The sequence below is a fragment of the Nelumbo nucifera genome, chromosome 6, assembly GCF_055504915.1.
Source record: "Nelumbo nucifera cultivar China Antique chromosome 6, China Antique-T2T, whole genome shotgun sequence".
NCBI lineage: Eukaryota > Viridiplantae > Streptophyta > Magnoliopsida > Proteales > Nelumbonaceae > Nelumbo > Nelumbo nucifera.
The window spans coordinates 20,171,928-20,179,416 of record NC_142654.1 but is presented as its reverse complement, the minus strand read 5'-3'; the positions used below and the strand labels follow the sequence as shown (position 1 = coordinate 20,179,416).

Here is a 7,489-nt window from a genome sequence, read left to right as displayed (position 1 = left end):
GCAAATTTAATTTTAATTAACGTGGTGGAGTCGTCTCCAATGACAACATCATCCTCATTGAAAAAGTGCAAGGCAAGGATGCATTATTCATGCACACACTGAGCAAATTAAAGGTACAGGACACATATCCCCATACTGCCCTAAAATCAACAATTATTAATTCCGGATCTGCTCCTCGCTACCATCCCGGTATTTGTATTTATTATTTATTGGGAAATGTTGCCAATACATGATGGGTGTAACTGTAAAGTCCGTATGGGAAATGTTGCCAATTCATCCGGTCCTTTCGGGGATTCCCCTCGATATCATGAATTCGGCTTCAGACAGGGCAACGCTAAAGCAGTTTTTACTATCTTACATAAAGAATATCTTGTTATTTACGTGTTTTATTTCATGGGGAGATATTTCCAATACAATGTTACAAAAGACTATTAAAACGATATAGGCACAGGTTTATCTTGATGGAAGCCGATCTCCTGGTCACACCTCAGAATTAACTCAACTAATTATTATTACTGGCTCACGCCTTGCAAACCGCATTGTATTAACTCTACACATCAATTTTTCTCTAATCAAGTCTGATTCGTCCTCTTACTCTTACACATAGATTATTTGCACTCCCATGCATTCACACCCGTACAAAAGAAGCCAAAGGGCAAATTTAATTTTAATTAACGTGGTGGAGTCGTCTCCAATGACAACATCATCCTCATTGAAAAAGTGCAAGGCAAGGATGCATTATTCATGCACACACTGAGCAAATTAAAGGTACAGGACACATATCCCCATACTGCCCTAAAATCAACAATTATTAATTCCGGATCTGCTCCTCGCTACCATCCCGGTATTTGTATTTATTATTTATTGGGAAATGTTGCCAATACATGATGGGTGTAACTGTAAAGTCCGTATGGGAAATGTTGCCAATTCATCCGGTCCTTTCGGGGATTCCCCTCGATATCATGAATTCGGCTTCAGACAGGGCAACGCTAAAGCAGTTTTTACTATCTTACATAAAGAATATCTTGTTATTTACGTGTTTTATTTCATGGGGAGATATTTCCAATACAATGTTACAAAAGACTATTAAAACGATATAGGCACAGGTTTATCTTGATGGAAGCCGATCTCCTGGTCACACCTCAGAATTAACTCAACTAATTATTATTACTGGCTCACGCCTTGCAAACCGCATTGTATTAACTCTACACATCAATTTTTCTCTAATCAAGTCTGATTCGTCCTCTTACTCTTACACATAGATTATTTGCACTCCCATGCATTCACACCCGTACAAAAGAAGCCAAAGGGCAAATTTAATTTTAATTAACGTGGTGGAGTCGTCTCCAATGACAACATCATCCTCATTGAAAAAGTGCAAGGCAAGGATGCATTATTCATGCACACACTGAGCAAATTAAAGGTACAGGACACATATCCCCATACTGCCCTAAAATCAACAATTATTAATTCCGGATCTGCTCCTCGCTACCATCCCGGTATTTGTATTTATTATTTATTGGGAAATGTTGCCAATACATGATGGGTGTAACTGTAAAGTCCGTATGGGAAATGTTGCCAATTCATCCGGTCCTTTCGGGGATTCCCCTCGATATCATGAATTCGGCTTCAGACAGGGCAACGCTAAAGCAGTTTTTACTATCTTACATAAAGAATATCTTGTTATTTACGTGTTTTATTTCATGGGGAGATATTTCCAATACAATGTTACAAAAGACTATTAAAACGATATAGGCACAGGTTTATCTTGATGGAAGCCGATCTCCTGGTCACACCTCAGAATTAACTCAACTAATTATTATTACTGGCTCACGCCTTGCAAACCGCATTGTATTAACTCTAGACATCAATTTTTCTCTAATCAAGTCTGATTCGTCCTCTTACTCTTACACATAGATTATTTGCACTCCCATGCATTCACACCCGTACAAAAGAAGCCAAAGGGCAAATTTAATTTTAATTAACGTGGTGGAGTCGTCTCCAATGACAACATCATCCTCATTGAAAAAGTGCAAGGCAAGGATGCATTATTCATGCACACACTGAGCAAATTAAAGGTACAGGACACATATCCCCATACTGCCCTAAAATCAACAATTATTAATTCCGGATCTGCTCCTCGCTACCATCCCGGTATTTGTATTTATTATTTATTGGGAAATGTTGCCAATACATGATGGGTGTAACTGTAAAGTCCGTATGGGAAATGTTGCCAATTCATCCGGTCCTTTCGGGGATTCCCCTCGATATCATGAATTCGGCTTCAGACAGGGCAACGCTAAAGCAGTTTTTACTATCTTACATAAAGAATATCTTGTTATTTACGTGTTTTATTTCATGGGGAGATATTTCCAATACAATGTTACAAAAGACTATTAAAACGATATAGGCACAGGTTTATCTTGATGGAAGCCGATCTCCTGGTCACACCTCAGAATTAACTCAACTAATTATTATTACTGGCTCACGCCTTGCAAACCGCATTGTATTAACTCTACACATCAATTTTTCTCTAATCAAGTCTGATTCGTCCTCTTACTCTTACACATAGATTATTTGCACTCCCATGCATTCACACCCGTACAAAAGAAGCCAAAGGGCAAATTTAATTTTAATTAACGTGGTGGAGTCGTCTCCAATGACAACATCATCCTCATTGAAAAAGTGCAAGGCAAGGATGCATTATTCATGCACACACTGAGCAAATTAAAGGTACAGGACACATATCCCCATACTGCCCTAAAATCAACAATTATTAATTCCGGATCTGCTCCTCGCTACCATCCCGGTATTTGTATTTATTATTTATTGGGAAATGTTGCCAATACATGATGGGTGTAACTGTAAAGTCCGTATGGGAAATGTTGCCAATTCATCCGGTCCTTTCGGGGATTCCCCTCGATATCATGAATTCGGCTTCAGACAGGGCAACGCTAAAGCAGTTTTTACTATCTTACATAAAGAATATCTTGTTATTTACGTGTTTTATTTCATGGGGAGATATTTCCAATACAATGTTACAAAAGACTATTAAAACGATATAGGCACAGGTTTATCTTGATGGAAGCCGATCTCCTGGTCACACCTCAGAATTAACTCAACTAATTATTATTACTGGCTCACGCCTTGCAAACCGCATTGTATTAACTCTAGACATCAATTTTTCTCTAATCAAGTCTGATTCGTCCTCTTACTCTTACACATAGATTATTTGCACTCCCATGCATTCACACCCGTACAAAAGAAGCCAAAGGGCAAATTTAATTTTAATTAACGTGGTGGAGTCGTCTCCAATGACAACATCATCCTCATTGAAAAAGTGCAAGGCAAGGATGCATTATTCATGCACACACTGAGCAAATTAAAGGTACAGGACACATATCCCCATACTGCCCTAAAATCAACAATTATTAATTCCGGATCTGCTCCTCGCTACCATCCCGGTATTTGTATTTATTATTTATTGGGAAATGTTGCCAATACATGATGGGTGTAACTGTAAAGTCCGTATGGGAAATGTTGCCAATTCATCCGGTCCTTTCGGGGATTCCCCTCGATATCATGAATTCGGCTTCAGACAGGGCAACGCTAAAGCAGTTTTTACTATCTTACATAAAGAATATCTTGTTATTTACGTGTTTTATTTCATGGGGAGATATTTCCAATACAATGTTACAAAAGACTATTAAAACGATATAGGCACAGGTTTATCTTGATGGAAGCCGATCTCCTGGTCACACCTCAGAATTAACTCAACTAATTATTATTACTGGCTCACGCCTTGCAAACCGCATTGTATTAACTCTACACATCAATTTTTCTCTAATCAAGTCTGATTCGTCCTCTTACTCTTACACATAGATTATTTGCACTCCCATGCATTCACACCCGTACAAAAGAAGCCAAAGGGCAAATTTAATTTTAATTAACGTGGTGGAGTCGTCTCCAATGACAACATCATCCTCATTGAAAAAGTGCAAGGCAAGGATGCATTATTCATGCACACACTGAGCAAATTAAAGGTACAGGACACATATCCCCATACTGCCCTAAAATCAACAATTATTAATTCCGGATCTGCTCCTCGCTACCATCCCGGTATTTGTATTTATTATTTATTGGGAAATGTTGCCAATACATGATGGGTGTAACTGTAAAGTCCGTATGGGAAATGTTGCCAATTCATCCGGTCCTTTCGGGGATTCCCCTCGATATCATGAATTCGGCTTCAGACAGGGCAACGCTAAAGCAGTTTTTACTATCTTACATAAAGAATATCTTGTTATTTACGTGTTTTATTTCATGGGGAGATATTTCCAATACAATGTTACAAAAGACTATTAAAACGATATAGGCACAGGTTTATCTTGATGGAAGCCGATCTCCTGGTCACACCTCAGAATTAACTCAACTAATTATTATTACTGGCTCACGCCTTGCAAACCGCATTGTATTAACTCTACACATCAATTTTTCTCTAATCAAGTCTGATTCGTCCTCTTACTCTTACACATAGATTATTTGCACTCCCATGCATTCACACCCGTACAAAAGAAGCCAAAGGGCAAATTTAATTTTAATTAACGTGGTGGAGTCGTCTCCAATGACAACATCATCCTCATTGAAAAAGTGCAAGGCAAGGATGCATTATTCATGCACACACTGAGCAAATTAAAGGTACAGGACACATATCCCCATACTGCCCTAAAATCAACAATTATTAATTCCGGATCTGCTCCTCGCTACCATCCCGGTATTTGTATTTATTATTTATTGGGAAATGTTGCCAATACATGATGGGTGTAACTGTAAAGTCCGTATGGGAAATGTTGCCAATTCATCCGGTCCTTTCGGGGATTCCCCTCGATATCATGAATTCGGCTTCAGACAGGGCAACGCTAAAGCAGTTTTTACTATCTTACATAAAGAATATCTTGTTATTTACGTGTTTTATTTCATGGGGAGATATTTCCAATACAATGTTACAAAAGACTATTAAAACGATATAGGCACAGGTTTATCTTGATGGAAGCCGATCTCCTGGTCACACCTCAGAATTAACTCAACTAATTATTATTACTGGCTCACGCCTTGCAAACCGCATTGTATTAACTCTACACATCAATTTTTCTCTAATCAAGTCTGATTCGTCCTCTTACTCTTACACATAGATTATTTGCACTCCCATGCATTCACACCCGTACAAAAGAAGCCAAAGGGCAAATTTAATTTTAATTAACGTGGTGGAGTCGTCTCCAATGACAACATCATCCTCATTGAAAAAGTGCAAGGCAAGGATGCATTATTCATGCACACACTGAGCAAATTAAAGGTACAAGACACATATCCCCATACTGCCCTAAAATCAACAATTATTAATTCCGGATCTGCTCCTCGCTACCATCCCGGTATTTGTATTTATTATTTATTAGGAAATGTTGCCAATACATGATGGGTGTAACTGTAAAGTCCGTATGAGAAACAGATCACAATTTAATTGCAATTATTGCACTGACAAATGTGTTCCACTGGAGTTGAGATCGAACATATTCCAACAACCTACCAATTTGATCTGTTGCGGCACATCTCACTTTCAAATCAGCCCCCTCACAACATCCTATTGGGAACATCTCCCCATCATTTCTAGTATTATCATCCCGAGATATTTCCAAGCAGGGATATACTGTGGGACATTGTGGGAGGCTGATTTGATCCCCCTTGAGATAAGGTGCCACCATAAAAATGGAACCCACCATGCATGAGACGTGTAGTGTCCAACGATGTTGGAGGTTGTTGGAATGTTTTTGTTGGCAGGTGATCCAGACTCCTTCGTGTCTTGTTTATCTTAATTTGAGAGAGGAAAATACCATTTGATACAGCCTGATGAAGAAGGTGAAGCCTCATCTTTGTCAAGAAACCATTGGAAAGATCTACTCTCTTTCAGCCACTCTATTGATCAGCACCAAAGTACTAACCAAAATTGTAGTTGGCGGCCATGGAGTTCATCCCACCTTCCTAGAGGTGCTTCCCAACCAAATCAAAAGAAGAAGAAGCAGATGATGAAAGAGTTTATCAAACATACAGAAATCGCATTTCAACCCTTCCAACTGAAAATGGCTGGCCTTCCAGCAACCTAGTTCTGTATCAAGGCTCTTGGTACGTCCCCACTTCTTCCATAGGAGCCATGGCCGTTCAACAACACTTCAAAGCTCGACCTAGTGATATTCTCTTGACCTCCATTCCAAAATCAGGCACCACATGATATTACTACACACACTCATATTTTCCATTGTCAACCGCACCCATTATGATATTACTACACACCTTCTATTTACTCATAATCCTCAGGACTGTGTTCCCACCTTAGAAACCAATCTTTACAGGAAAACCCCAATCACCAACCTGATCTTCTTCCATCACCTCGCATCTTCTCAACCCATATTTCGTACTCCTCCTTGGCAAAATCAATAATAGACTCCAATTGTCAAATTGTCTACATCTGCCGCAACCCAAAAGATGTGCTGGTTTCCTCTTGGCACTTCGGAAATAAAATACAAGCCAAACTCAACAAAGACCAGTCACTGCTCTCATTGGAGGAGGCATTTCAGTTGTTCTGCAAAGGGGGCTCCCCATTTGGACCCTTTTGGGAACACGTGTTGGGATTTTGGAAAGCAAGCTTAGAGCGGCCTGAGAGGATACTCTTCTTAAAATATGAGGATCTTAGAAGCAATCCATTGATTTATTTGAGGAAATTGGCCCAACACCTGAGGTACCCATTCTCCTTGGAGGAGGAGAAACAAGGGGTGGTTGAAAAAATACTCAACTTGTGCAGTTTCCAGAATTTGAGCAATTTGGAGGTGAACAAGAATCCTGACAAGGTGAGTCATGTGGGGGTGGAATACAGTGCTTTCTTTAGAAAAGGCCAAGTTGAAGACTGGAAGAACCATCTTACTGCTGATATGATAGAGCACATAGATCGCATCTCTGAACAGAAGTTCCACGGCTATGACTTGTCATTCTAGATAAACATGTGTCTTGTTCATTTCATCTTTCCACTGAGTAGTTTTTGAGTTAAGCACTTTTGTTTCTAGTTTTTTGGTTGCATGCGCTTTTGTTTCAGGTGTTCCTTCATAATTAATTTCAAGGTTTCAGATGCCAAAGCTTTTTTAAATGATTTGGGATCAAAACTGATTGGCTGGTTAACCGTCAATATGTTTAAATATATATATATATTAGGTCTCCAATTTGGGTTCAGCTGGCTGAACCTAAACCTCAAAAGAGACGAATTTAACTACTAAAATGTCAAAGTAGCACTGAAATTATGGCATGCAAAACTAGATATATATTGTATTAGATGCAAAACTAAATGATGATGGGCGTAGAAGATGATCCTATTGCTTAAATTCTAGGTATGACGATCAAATGCTAAGCTAGCTAAATGTGCTGCTGAATCCTAATGCTAATTACT

At 39.1% G+C, this 7,489-nt stretch overlaps 1 pseudogene; it reads left to right on the top strand.

Moving 5' to 3' along the window:
- Positions 1-5,915: 5,915 nt before the first annotated feature.
- LOC104608455 (flavonol 4'-sulfotransferase pseudogene) lies at positions 5,916-7,166 on the top strand (annotated as a pseudogene).
- The last annotated feature ends 323 nt before the right edge of the window (positions 7,167-7,489 follow it).